Below are 13,992 nucleotides of genomic sequence, written 5' to 3'. Positions count from 1 at the left end.
AATTTTTGTATGTCATAGGCTTTGTCACTTATAAGTACTCAAAAGAATAAATTTAAAGTACTGGGACCCAAGAGTCCACCGTAGGATAAAACAAATAGCAAGACAGACAGATGGCAATCCAAACCCCATGATTATCTGAGTATAAAAATTTTACAGATATTCACTAATATCTGTAACTAATCATGTGACTAAACCTATTGAACTGCTCTGAAATATAAGAAATTTTTCATAAGGAAATAATTTTAAGATTCATTCAGTTCTAAACAAGATATTATAGGATGTTCTATGAGAAATGTATTTGGTATTCATAGCATATCTAATTGATTCAACGACTAAATGAACTCTGAACTTTTTGTAATAAATTTATGTTTTTATTTTTTAGAATTTAAAAATTAAAACACATACATACACACACACACAGAGTCCACTAAGCATTAATAATGAAAACATTCTATTTACATCTTTATATATTTAAAGGTAAACTGTAGCTAATTTTAAAAATAAAAATGAACTCCAGTTAATTTATATATCCCTTGAAAATATTCACTTGCTTCTCTAATTTTGGAGTGCAGCGTAGTGTATCATTTTTGAGAATACTTATTAAAATGAAAATCTCTATAGTTGTGTGTATGTTTCCAACAGAGTGTTCTAAAAAGTGTAGCAAAGACTTTATTTAACAAAATAAAACCATATACCACCTTCACTGCTTTGATTTATCACCATCATTTTTGACTTGGAATATCCCTCCCTTGACATGCTATTTTATGCCTTGTGATTCAGAGTGCCCTTTTACAGCTTGTTGCAGTACTTCAGAAAGGAGACAGCCTCAATTCCTAACATTGCCGTAAATCAGGGAGGCTGTAGCTGTGGCAATACTTGCAAGGTTACCCAACCCTAGAAGTCTCAGATTTCTTTTTCTGTTATCATTGAAGATGGATGCTGTTACATTTCTTTTCTTGAGGGCTTAAGTATAACAGTGACTTGTAAGTCATTTTCTTAAGTGAAAGAGAAATTTTGCCTGTTTGGACTGTTTGCATTTTAGTCTGAGATATAATCACTTCCCTCGTCTACTGTTTTAGTTCTCCTCTCCCTCGCGCACACACACACATAACTTCCCACACCAGAAATTCTTCTTCCTCTTCTTACACACCTATCCTGTTTCCTTTACCTTGCCTTCCTCTAAACTAGCATTGATTATTTTTTCTTACATGTAGGCTGATAATAACTTATGATGTATTCACTTCCATTGGCATATTAATAAAGAACATAAATACAAAAATTCTAATGGTGACATTTCATCATCCTTGCAGAAACTAAGGGTGTAGTTTTGGCCATGAGTTTCTCATTGCCCTCATACCATACCAGATTAGAGATTATGTAAATCTTTAAGTCTGTCTTGCTAAAGTCTATCTCAAGAGAGGACTATTCTAGTGTCTCAGGTATTCTTGCTAATTTTCTCATTTTTCAATATTATATGCATTTGTGGTGTCAACATTTCTTTTTTTATATGTGTATTGGACATACCTTGTTAACATTTACGTCTATTCATTCTTTTTTCTAGTAATTATACTTTGTAACTGTTGTATGTAATTTCCCCTTGTTTCTTCTATGAGAAGAGTGTGAGTGATATACCTACATTGATGCTTGAACACTATCGCAGAGTGAGCCTCACTTTGTATATAGGAAAGTGGGCCCGTGTCAAGCAAAACACACAAATAAATAAAAAGGAAGTATCACAAAATTCTGATGCTAGCAATAATGGAAGGGTAGGCTAGAAATATTCTTATTAAATAACAGATATTTCCAGGATATCAGTAAGCAGTAAAATTTTAAAAATAGTGAAACTATTGTATATGAAACTATAATGGTGGATACATATCACTATAAAATGTGCAATACCAAGAGTGAACTTTGATGTAAACTGGGGTCTTTGGGTGATGATTATGTATTAGTATAGGTTGATCAATTATGAAAAATGTACCATTCAGGTAGATGTTGATAATGGGGATGGAGGGACTGTGCATGTGTAGGCATGGGGAGTAGATGGGAAATCTCTGTACCTTCTTCTCAATTTTGCCTACGACTCTAAAAGTGTTCTAAAAATTAGTCTACTAAAAAATAAAATAAGTACAAATTAAAAAGCATATACTGATGAATTGCACTAGCCCATTGTAAGAAAACTAACAAAGAAAGAATATATGAAGAAAATGTAAAGAACCAAAACTCTATTTATTGCATGTTCATTTTATCTCAGACATTATGCTAAGAAACTTGAATGATTTATCTACTTAAATTATCTCAGTAATCTTGTAAAAAGTTATAATTATTATCCTGTTTCACAGATGAGGAAACGGAGGTTAGGGATGTTCAGTAATACACACACACACACACACACACACACACACACGGTCACACAACTGGGAGGAGGAAGCCCCAGGATTTAAATCCAAGGCTGCTTGACTGCAATGTCTGATCATTCACACACTGAGCCATGTATTCATGCTGTATATAGTTTATTTTTACACTGGGGAAATGCGTGTCGATAGTAGGAAAGAATTGGAAGTAGATGGAGGTAGCAGAATAGCTTCACATTTTGGTACAAACGTATATATTACTTGAATATTTTATAAATAGAGTGGATCATATATTTTTAATATAATTTAAGAAAGAAAGCAACAGTGAATTCATAGAAAAAGTACATTTCAAGGATAAGAATTTTTCCCCGAAATTTATTAAAGTCATAGTCCATTGATCACTTGTTTATGTTCAAAACAAAAACAAAACTGATTCATCAAGGAGGGTTATGATGCAGCTTGCTCTTAAATCGAGATTAAACTAAATCTTAGAGTTTTTTGTCTTTCTTTTTTCTCCTCCTCTCCCCTCCGCTCCCCTCCTCTTCGTTTTTCTTTCTGGTCTTTCTGTTCCTCTCTCTCTTTCCTTTCTAATCCTTCAGAAGTCTATCACTTTAGTAAATGACCAAGGGAAAAAAAAGGCTAAAGGAAAATAATAATGTATGGCAACTTGAACACCACCTTTAGTAAGGATGACTCATTCTGTACCTATAATCTCATTAACAAGAGGAACAAGATAACCTATAAATTTATTGGTTCTACCAGTCATTCCAGATTTTGACAGAGACTAGACAAAATACTAGATAACTAAAAGATTTTTTTTACTAGGTTTTCTAAACCTCCGAATAGTTTTGTTGTGCTTTATACTATGTTTTATTTAGTTGACTTGTATAATATGTACATTAGCTAAAGGACTGATGCGTTTTTTCATACAGATGTCCATTCATTTAATAGACATATTCATAGTTATTATGAAGACTATTTTAGGAGCTTATGATATATCATCACTTAGCATTTCAACAACTCTGAATAATTGGTGTTAAAATCTTATTTCATAATTAAGGAGGAGACAAATAGCTAGTTATGGTAGCCTAAGGCTACTATGAAAATGACAGAGCCAGGATTCAAATCGAAATTGGTCTGTCTCCACAGCCCATTTCTTCCCACTATAGTATCCTGCTTCCTGATGTTTGGAAATATCCAGCTGCTTTATCAACTCTTGGACCCACTAAATGTCTTTCAAAATCTGAGACTTTTCCTAGAGGGGAAAAAAAAAAGATTGTAGTTCTGGTATATATTGTACTATGCCATGTTGCATTTTGTTGACCTACAAATAAGTTAATAAACCTGGTGGTGATTAAATACAACCCAAAGAACAATAAAAGCAGTCTAGGACCTATAGTTAGTTTGGTTTCATTCTTCTATAGGGAGAAGAACTCAGATCAAGTGTGATGGAGTTTCTGTCAGAATGAAAATAACCTGAGCATTCTGGAGTGCATGATAATAGAAGGGAATGTTGAAAGACCTGTCAGGTTCTTTTAGTGAAACAGTAACAATAATGAAGCAGTGCATAGAGTCTCGATAAACAGCAGAGATAAACAAAGCCATACACTGTTCTTGAAAATGTGAATGGAAAGAGCGATATAGTACAGGCTCTGTATCTCTTTCCTACGTAAAAACAGTAAAACTATTTTCAGTAAAACTATTCAAGACTATGTCACCCACCATTACAGTTATTGAAGTTGATTTGAGATATAATAGTTATAGCTCTCTGATTGAATATGCTCTTCTTACATTAGGAATGATTTAGGAAAAACTGGATCATCCCATAAACAATTAAAGATACTTTAAAGTGTTACAATTCTTTAAATGAAAGTCTATGTTATGAATGAACATGAATTAAACAACAAATCCTGTGCGTTATATAACTCAGCCATATTAGCTAAAGATTTTTTTTTTTTTTTACCATAGGTGGGATGGGATGGTGGGAGAGAAAGATTTGTCAGTTAATTTTATTTTTTAACCTAATTCTCTTTTTGGTACAATGATTTAGAATCCAATATCAAAATTACTTTCCAAATTTTATCTCTTCAGATCTACTGAATTAGAATATATATAGGTGTTTCAAGAAAGCGCTTAATTGACATCCATTTGTGATCTGATCTAAATAGGAAAATTGTTAATTTCCTTACACAAACATATTATGCATACACACACATACAGTGTATCCATCTCTCTCTCTATATATATTACTGTACATCTATATCATCTGTCTGTATGCTCTCTAGAATGTAAATACGGTAAAGGAGAACAATTCATTGTTGTATCCCCTGTGCCTAGTTCCTAAGAATCCGTTCAGAACATGTTTGTCAAATGAATAACAATTCTCAAAGAGGAGTTGGGAGGGGCAATGTCAGTGATACAGTGATAAGATTGTCCATGGTTAAGGGAACAGGTCATAAGCACAACCTTAGTAGATGTTATTGTGAGACTTCAAGCCCTGGGGATAAAGTAAGGGTTATTGAGAAGGCTAAATGGTAAAAGCTATTCTTGTTAATTATGGGGTGGTGGTGCAAGGGGGTGAGGGAATTATTAAGAGGTTGAGGTTTAGTAGTCTATCAGTGATTCTTTTTTTTCTAAAGCTAGTTTTATCAGTCCTTCCTTGTATGTCCTGCTAGTTCGCCTGATCAGCTTTTTTTCCCTCCTTAATTTTGTAAAGCAATTGAGTCCTGAGCTCATACTGCAAACTTATCATAGTTAAGATTCTCCAGAATATTAAGAATTGTTTTGGTCATATATGACATTATATATGAAAAAAAATGTTACTATCTATTTTGTTTACTAATGTATTTATATATTTTTTATTTTTATTTTTTACTAATGTATATTTTAAGCATTTAAAGGAGTGCCTGACAAATAATAGAGACTCAAAAAATATTTCATTTAAGGATTAAAATTACACATCACACATCTTTATGGAGATTTTAATTAGTCAGAGGTTGATTCTTCAACTTATATTTTGTAGACTATTGTGTAGTCTTCTAAGGTTTTATTGGGCTCTTCTAACAACTGCTGGTGGATAATGCAGTTACTATCCTACCTATTTTACAGAAGAGGATACCAGGGCCCAGAAAGATCAAATTCATGTTTTATTTCACAAATTTATGTAAGTTTAGGATTGTAAAGACTTTAAATATCAGCTGGTTTAAATTTTCTGCATTCCTAACAAACTGCTTATGCTTAATTCTCTCAGTGATGAAGAATGTCCTTCCCCTTAAAGCACTTCCATCCATCCTCTTATAACTCCTAACACCTTCCTGCTTTTATGTTTTTGGAGTCATCTTCTTTATGACAGGATTTCAGCATTTGGAAAAAATTGCAGTAGGCCTTCTGAGGATTCTCTTGTCCTGGGTAAATGCTCTGCTTCCTTTAGCCATTCCTCATGAGACATGGTTTTGAGCCAGTTTAACCACCTATTCACTTGCTTCCACATATGCTTCAGTTAGTTTAGTCCCTTCAATAATTGTACTCATCATGGCTTAGCACAATTCCTATTTATGAGTCCCAATTAAGTTCCACACAATTTATCTATACTATTTCATTTAATTTTTTCAATAACTCAGTTAAATTGTTTTAGTGAAGACTTGGTTGCAGGAACAAAAATCCATCTAAATTAGCTTAAGGAAATTAAAAGGAAAAAAAAGGGCTTTCATGGCATAGATTTTCTGAAATTCCATAGGAACTTCTGAAAAGTGGTAAGTTCTCTGGGTATAGAGTTACATGATGATTCCTGACAAGGGAAAAGGAGCAAGAGTAATGTAAGTAGGAGATGTTGATAAAAGGGCCTGGTAGAATTTATGCATAGACAGCTGTCACTTTTGTTTCATAAAATCTCAAGGTTTTTCTGGAGAATTAGAATCGTTTTCTTTGATGATACAACTAGGTGACCTACTCACTGATATAATGCCCTAATTGACCTTTTTAATAACTAGCAGCTGACTGGTTTACCCTGAAAATATACAAATGGGATTCACTCCTCCCTTATTGCCTGCATTTTCTTTCACTCCTTCTTCACTCTTTCAACATGCCCCATACCACTAGATCCTGAACAATTTCACTGAGGTAGAAGGTCCCTGAATTTTAGTTGGATTTATTTCCTGTCCTCTGACATGCAGATGTCTTATCAATAAATCTAGAGTAGTTACTATTTCTTGCTCACTAGGGCTGAACAACTTAATTGCAGTGATGGACCCTGAAGCAGAGAGATCACCCCTGGATTCCAGACCTATGAAAACTATGAAATAATACATGTTTTAAGTCACTAAGTTTTGGGGTACTTTCCACAGATAATTTATACAACTTATATATTCTGTTTTTTCTTTTTTTGTTGTTTTTATTTTAATTACAGTTAGTAAATATACTATGTTATATTAGTTTCAGGTGTACAGTATAGTAATTCAACAGTTCCATACATCACTCTTTGCTCATCAGGACAAGCACACTCCTTAATCCTCATCATCTATTTAGCTAATCCCCGTACCCCCTTCCCCTCTGGTAACCATCAGATTGTTCTCTATAATGAAGAATCTGATTCTTGCTGTCTCTCTCTCTCTCTCTCTCTTTATTTTTTTCCCTTTGCTTGTTTGTTTTGTTTCTTAAATTCCACATGAATGAAATCATATGATATTTGTCTCTCTCTGACTGACTTACTTTGCTTAGCATTATACTGTCTAGCTCCAACCATGTTCCTGCAAATGGCAAGATTTCATTCTTTTTTATGACTGAACAAATATTCCATCCCTCATCTTCTTTATCCACTCATCAATTGGTGGACACCTGGGCTGCTTCCATATCTTGCCTATTGTAAATAGTGCTGCTATAAACATAGGGGTGCATGTATCCCTTTGAATTAGTGGTTTTGTATTCTTTGGGTAAATACCTGGTAGTGTGATTGATGGATGGGAAGGTAGTTCTGTTTTTAACTCTTTGAGGGAACTCTATACTGTTTTCCACAGTGGCTACACCAGTTTGTATTCCCACCAATAGTACACGAGTGTTCTTTTTTCTCTACATCCTTGCCAACACCTGTTGTTTCCTGTGTTATTGATATTAGCCATTCTGACAGGTGTGAGGTGATATCTCATTGTAGTTTTGATTTTCATTTCCCTGATGGTAAGTGACAATGAGCATCTTTTCATGTGTCTGTTGGCCATCTTCCTTCCTTCCTTCCTTCCTTCCTTCCTTCCTTCCTTCCTTCCTTCCTTCCCTCCTTCTTTCCTACCTTTCTTCTTTCTTTCTTTCTTTCTTTCTTTCTTTCTTTCTTTCTTTCTTTCTTTCTTTCTTTCTTTCTTTCTCTTTCTTTCTTTCTTTCTTTCTTTCTTTCTTTCTTTCTTTCTTTCTTTCTTTCTTTCTTTCTTTCTTTCTTTCTTTTTTTTAAGTGGGCTCCACACACACAGCTTGAACTCATGACCCCAAGATCAAGATCTGAGCTGAGATCAAGAGTGGGACAACTGAGCTACCATGAGCCATCCAGGCTCACCTCTATCTTTTAGATGGAATTATATAAAGAATATGATTGGCCCAGTTCATTCTATGGACCAGCTTTCTACCTCAGAGAAGTCATCTGTAAATGGTGAGTGAAAAATGTGGTATATGGGAAAGATGACTACTTAGTTAATATTACAAACCGGAGCCCTTTTGAGAATAAAGCTAGCATGCTTACTAATTAATAAGCATAAACAGAACTCTTCTTGGGCAGATGGAAAGGGCCACCCTATTTATAGGACAATCACTTCCGGCCTATGGAAAGGGCTGGCTAAGCCAGATGAGAAAGTGAACATGGCAAGTAAGTTGGTTTACCTGTTTGATTCATAGGCACGATTTTCCCCATTATATAACTGGAAAACTGAGGCTCACTCAATTTGTCTTTTAAGTGGCAATTGATCATGTTAAAAATGGTGGATCTGGAATTTAGACCCAGATCTCTCATTTTACAGCATGTGTGTGCTTTCCACTTTGTTGCTGCATGTCTGTAGTACAGAGTGTATTATGGTAATATGGTCAGAAAGTACCAGTTTAATTTTCATCACTTTTTTCCTAGATTATTCTAGAACCACTGTTATTCAGTGGTTGTCAATTTGGGGTACACATTAGAACCAGCTGTGGAACTTTGAAAATATCAGTGCCTACTCCTCTTCTCAAAGCTATCAAGTCAGAATCTTTTGTGGTGGGGTTAGGCATCAGTATTTTTAATTCTTATTATTCCACTGTGTGGCCAATCTTGAGATGAGAGAGCCTTACATGGGGCAGTTGGGGAACTGACATGAAGATTTGGGACTGGGAAGGATGATGGAGGGTTTGTAAGGTCAGATTTTTTTATACAACTCTGATTTCCAGAAGAGGGGTCTGGAAATCTGTATTTTAAGCAAGTGCCTCAGTTAATTTTTATCAGGCAAGTTTGGGATTTGCTAACCTAATTCATCATAAAAAAAAAAAGGCCTTTCATATGTAGTTATAATAATAATGCTTCATTCCTTTATTAAAACACCTATAATCACTTAGGTCTGACATTTATGTGTCAGCATTACTTTCTCATGCCCAGGAAGAAAAACAAAAACAAAAAATGGCTTTTGAGAAACGATTTCTGAAACTTTATAAATGGGTATAGCTGGCCAGTGATTCTACTAGTGTGGATAGCTGTTTGACATTGGGTGTCAAAAATGGAAATCTAATGTTTTCTCAGATATTGCAAAATATCAGATGCTAATAAGTCCACTGCCTTGCTGATTTTTTGTGTGTGCTAGGAAGACTGAAGCATAGTCTTATTCAATCATCTATCTTTTTTTTCATTGAAGAGAGGATAGGGAACTTCTTATTTTAAACTTACTCAGCTCTTTTTCATCCAGAAAGAAAATAAAACACTTTTTAAAAAAGTATACTGCTTTTTCTATGAAAATGGCTATATCCACAGTCTCTTGAATTTTACCTAAGAGTAGATATATTTCTGCAGCAGTTGAAAATAGGCATAAGCATCTGATTTAAGACAGGAAGTAAAAAATAAATTGCTCAATTAAAACTACAGTGGGAATTTTTTGGAGAAAGTAATTACCTGAGCTGGAACTTAGCCAGGACAACAGTTAATTCTCCTACCCTTATAAAGAAGGAAAATAGGAAATGAGTAATTCTCCACTCTATCCCCACCCCCACCTCTTGTGTCAGAGTGTATTACATTTATGTTCTTGTTGCTGGGTGCAACTCAGATGAGAGAGAAATTTATTACCAGATTTATAGAAAAAGACATGTGGGTAGTTTGTACTTCATAATTCAAAAGGCATAGAAACTGACAGAAATCCCCAAACAGAAATTTCTGCCCTGTCCCACAGTGTTTAAATGGTGTACAGTATGTGAACTGATAATCATCAGTCGGGCATCATGTATTGGGGCATCCAGCATGCACAACAAATTTTGTATTCCGGATTCATAGGAACAGAATACGTGATCTTATTTCACTATCAAAGTACAGATTAGAAATATAAAATCGTTATAGCAGACATAATCATTATGTGATCACCAAAGTATTTTTCTCTTTTTCTTCTTCCATCCTAGCAATTTCTGTCATTTGTCTTACAAGTATTTATTTTAATTTTTAAGTTATTATACAGTAAAATGGATGTTATTTTTTGGTTCTATGAGTTTTAACACATGTATAGACCTGTGTAGTCACCACCACTGCTATCACAATATGGAACAGTTTTATTACACAAAAAAACTTCCCTTGTTTATCTTTTTTGTGACATGTGTTCCACCACCTCAAAACCCTGACAGCCACGAATCTGTTTCCCATCATTACAGTCTTGTTTTTTTCAAGACTGTCATATAAATGGAATTTTAAGGTATGTAACATTTTGAGACTGCATTATTTCAAGGTTTGGAAATTATGACTATAGTCCTATAAACATTTATGTACCCAGGAGAGGCATTGCTGGGTCATCTGGTGAGTATGTGTTTACTTTTATAAGAAACTGTGAAGTGTTTTCAGTGGTTGTACCACTAGGTAAGAGAGCTCCAATTTCTCTGCATCTTTGCTGGAGGTTGGTATTATCAGTGTTTTTTTTATTTTTGCCCTTCTAATAGTATGTGGTGTTATCTCATCCTGGCTTTAATATTCATTCCCTAATAGCTGCTGATATTGAACATCTTATTCATGTGCTTATTTAATATCCTTGTATTCTTTCTGGTGAAGGGTCTGTTCAAATTTTTAACCATTTTTATTTTTTATTATGTTATGTTAGTCACCATACAGTACATCCTTAGTTTTTAATGTAGTGTTCCATGATTCATTGTTTGCGTATAACACTCAGTGCTCCATGCAATATGTGCCCTCCTTAATACCCATCACCAGCCTATCCCAATCCCCCACCCCTCTCCCCTCTGAAGCCCTCAGTTTGTTTCCCAGAGTCCATAGTCTCTTGTGGCTCATTCCCGCTCCTGTTTACCCTCCCTTCATTCTTCCCTTCCTTCTCCTACAGATCTCCCTGCTATTTCTTACATTCCATAAATAAGTGAAACCATATGATAACTGTCTTTCTCTGCTTGACTTATTTCACTTAGCATAATCTCTTCCAGTCCCGTCCGTGTAGGGTAATCGTTCTTTCTGATGGCTGAGTAATATTCCATTGTATATATAGACCACATCTTCTTTATCCATTTTTCTGTTGAAGAGCATCTCGGCTCCATCCACAATTTAGCTATTGTGAACAATGCTGCTATGAACATTGGGGTGCATATGGCCCTTCTCTTCACTACGTCTGTATCTTTGGGGTAAATACCCAGTAGTGCAATTGCTGGATCATAGTGTAGCTCAATTTTTATCTTTTTAAGGGACCTCAACACTGTTTTCCAGAGGGGCTGTACCAACTTGCATTCCCACCACATGCTGTCCAACATTTGTTGTTCCCTGCCTTGTCAATTTTTGCCATTCTAACTGGTATAAGGTGGTATCTCAAGGTGGTTTTGAATTGAATTTCCCTGATGGCTGATGATTTTGAACATTTTTCAGGTGTCTGTTAGCCACTTGTATGTCTTCATTGGAAAAGTGTCTATTCATATCTTCTGCCCATTTTTTTATCTGATAATTTGTTTCTTGTGTATTGAGTTTAAGAAGTTCTTTATAGATCTTGGATACCAGTCTTTTATCTGTAGTGTCATTTGCAAATATCTTCTCCCATTCTGTGGGTTGCCTCTTTGTTTTGATGACTGCTTCCTTTGCTGTGCAGAAACTTTTTATCTTGATGAAGTCCCACAAGTTCATTTTTTCTTTTGTTTCTCTTGCCTTTGGAAATATGTCATGAAAGAAGTTGCTGTGGCCGATGTCAAAGAGGTTATAGCCTATGTTCTCCTCTATGATTTTGATGGATTCCTGTCTCACATCAAAGTTTTTCCATCCATTTGGAGTTTATCTTTGTGTATGGTGTGAGAGAATGATCATGTTTCATTCTTTTGCATATTGCTGTCCAATTTTCCCAGCACCATTTATTGAAGAGACTGTCTTTTTTCCACTGGATGTTTTTTCCTGCTTTGTCAAAGATTAGGTGACCATAGAGCCGAGGGTTCGTTGCTGAAGTCTCTATTCTGTTCCATTGGTCTATGTGTCTGTTTTTGTGCCACCACCGTGTTGTCTTTGTGATCACAGCTTTGTAGTATAGCTTGAAATCGGGCAACATGATGCCCCCAGCTTTGTTTTTCCTTTTCAACATTTCCTTGGCCATTTGGGGCCTTTTCTGGTTCCACAGAAATTTAAGGGCTGTTTGTTCCAGCTCTTTGAAAAATCTCATTGTTATTTTGATCGGGATGGCACTGAAAGTGTAGATTGCTCTGGGTAGCATAGACATTTTAACTATGTTTATTCTTCCAATCCATGAGCATGGAATGTTTTTCCATCTTTTTGTGTCTTCTTCGATGTCTTTCAAGAGTGATCTGTAGTTTCTAGAATATAAATCCTTTACCTCTCTGTTTAAGTTAATTCTGAGATAACGTATGATTTTTGGTGCTATTGTAAATGAAATCAATTCCCTAATTTCTCTTTCTTCAGTCTCATTGTTCATGTATAGAAATGCAACTGATTTCTGAGCATTGATTTTGTATCCCACCACATTACTGAATTGCTCTATAAATTCTAGTAATTTGGGGGTGGAGTCTTTTGGGTTTTCCATATACACTATCATGTCATCTGCGAAGAGAGACAGTTTGACTTCTTCTTTGCCGATTTGGATACCTTTTATCCCTTTTTATTGTCTGATTGCTGTTGCAAGGACTTCTAGTACTATGTTGAACAATAATGGCGAGAGTGGGCATCCTGTCATGTTCCTGATCTTAAGAGAAAGGCTTTCAGCTTTTCCCCATTGAGAATGATATTCGCTGTAGGCTTTTCATAGATGGTTTTTATGAAATAGAGGAATGTGCCCTCTATCCCTACACTCTGAAGGGTTTTAATCAGGAAAGAATGCTGTATTTTGTCAAATGCTTTTTCTGCATCAATTGAGAGGATCATATGGCTCTTGACTCTTTTCTTGTTGATGTGATCTATCACACTGATCGATTTGTGAATGTTGAACCACGCTTGCATCCCAGGGATGAATCCCACTTGGTTGTGATGGATAATCCTTTTAATGTACCATTGGATCCTATTAGCTAGGATCTTGTTGAGAATTTTGGCATCTGTATTCATCAGGGATATCAGTCTGTAATTCTCCTTTTTGGTGGGGTCTTTGCCTGGTTTGGGGATCAAGGTATTACTGGCCTCATAGAATGAGTTTGGTAGTTTTCCTTCTGTTCCTATTTTTTGAAACAGCCTCAGGAGAATAGGTATTATTTCTTCTTTGAATGTTTGGTAGAATTCGTCGGGGAATCCGTCAGGCCCTGGACTCTTGTTTTGGGGGAGGTTTTTGATCACTGCATCAATCTCTTCATGATTAATTAGTCTGTTTAAATAATCAATTTCTTCCTGTTTCAGTCTTGGTAGTTTATAGGTTTCCAGGAAGGCATTCATTTCTTCCAGGTTGTTTAATTTATTGGCATATATAGTTGTTGATAATAGTTTCTAAAGATCCTTCCTATTTCTTTGGTGTTGGTCATGATCTCTACCCTTTCATTCATAATTTTATTAATTTGGGTTCTTTCTCTATTCTTTTGAATAAGTCTGGCCAGTGGCTTATCGATCTTATTTATTCTTTCAAAGAACAAGCTTCTAGTTTTGTTGATCTGCTCTACTGTGCTCCTGGTTTCTACTGCATTGATCTCTGCTCTAATCTTGATCAACCACCTTTTTGTGCGTGGGTTAGGCCTGTTCTTCTGTTCCAGCTCCAGGTTCTCGAGTTGAGAATATAAGGACTGCATTTTAGATTGTTCTGTTCTTTTGAGTGAGGCTTGGATGGCTATGTATTTTCCCCTTAGGGGAAAGTGTCCGTTGTGTCCGTTAGGTTTTGGACTGATGTGTTTTCGTTCTCATTAGTTTCCATAAATTGCTTAAGCTCATCTTTAATTCCCTGGTTTACCCAATCATTCTTAAGCAGGATGTTTCTTAGTTTCCAAGTGTTTGAGTTTCTTCCAAATTTTTCCTTGTGATTGAGTTCTAGTTTCAAAG

Source organism: Ursus maritimus, unplaced genomic scaffold (genome assembly GCF_017311325.1).
Source record: "Ursus maritimus isolate PB19 unplaced genomic scaffold, ASM1731132v1 scaffold_13, whole genome shotgun sequence".
Classification (NCBI taxonomy): domain Eukaryota; kingdom Metazoa; phylum Chordata; class Mammalia; order Carnivora; family Ursidae; genus Ursus; species Ursus maritimus.
The sequence above is the reverse complement of the archived record's forward strand: the minus strand, read 5'-3'. Positions refer to the sequence as shown.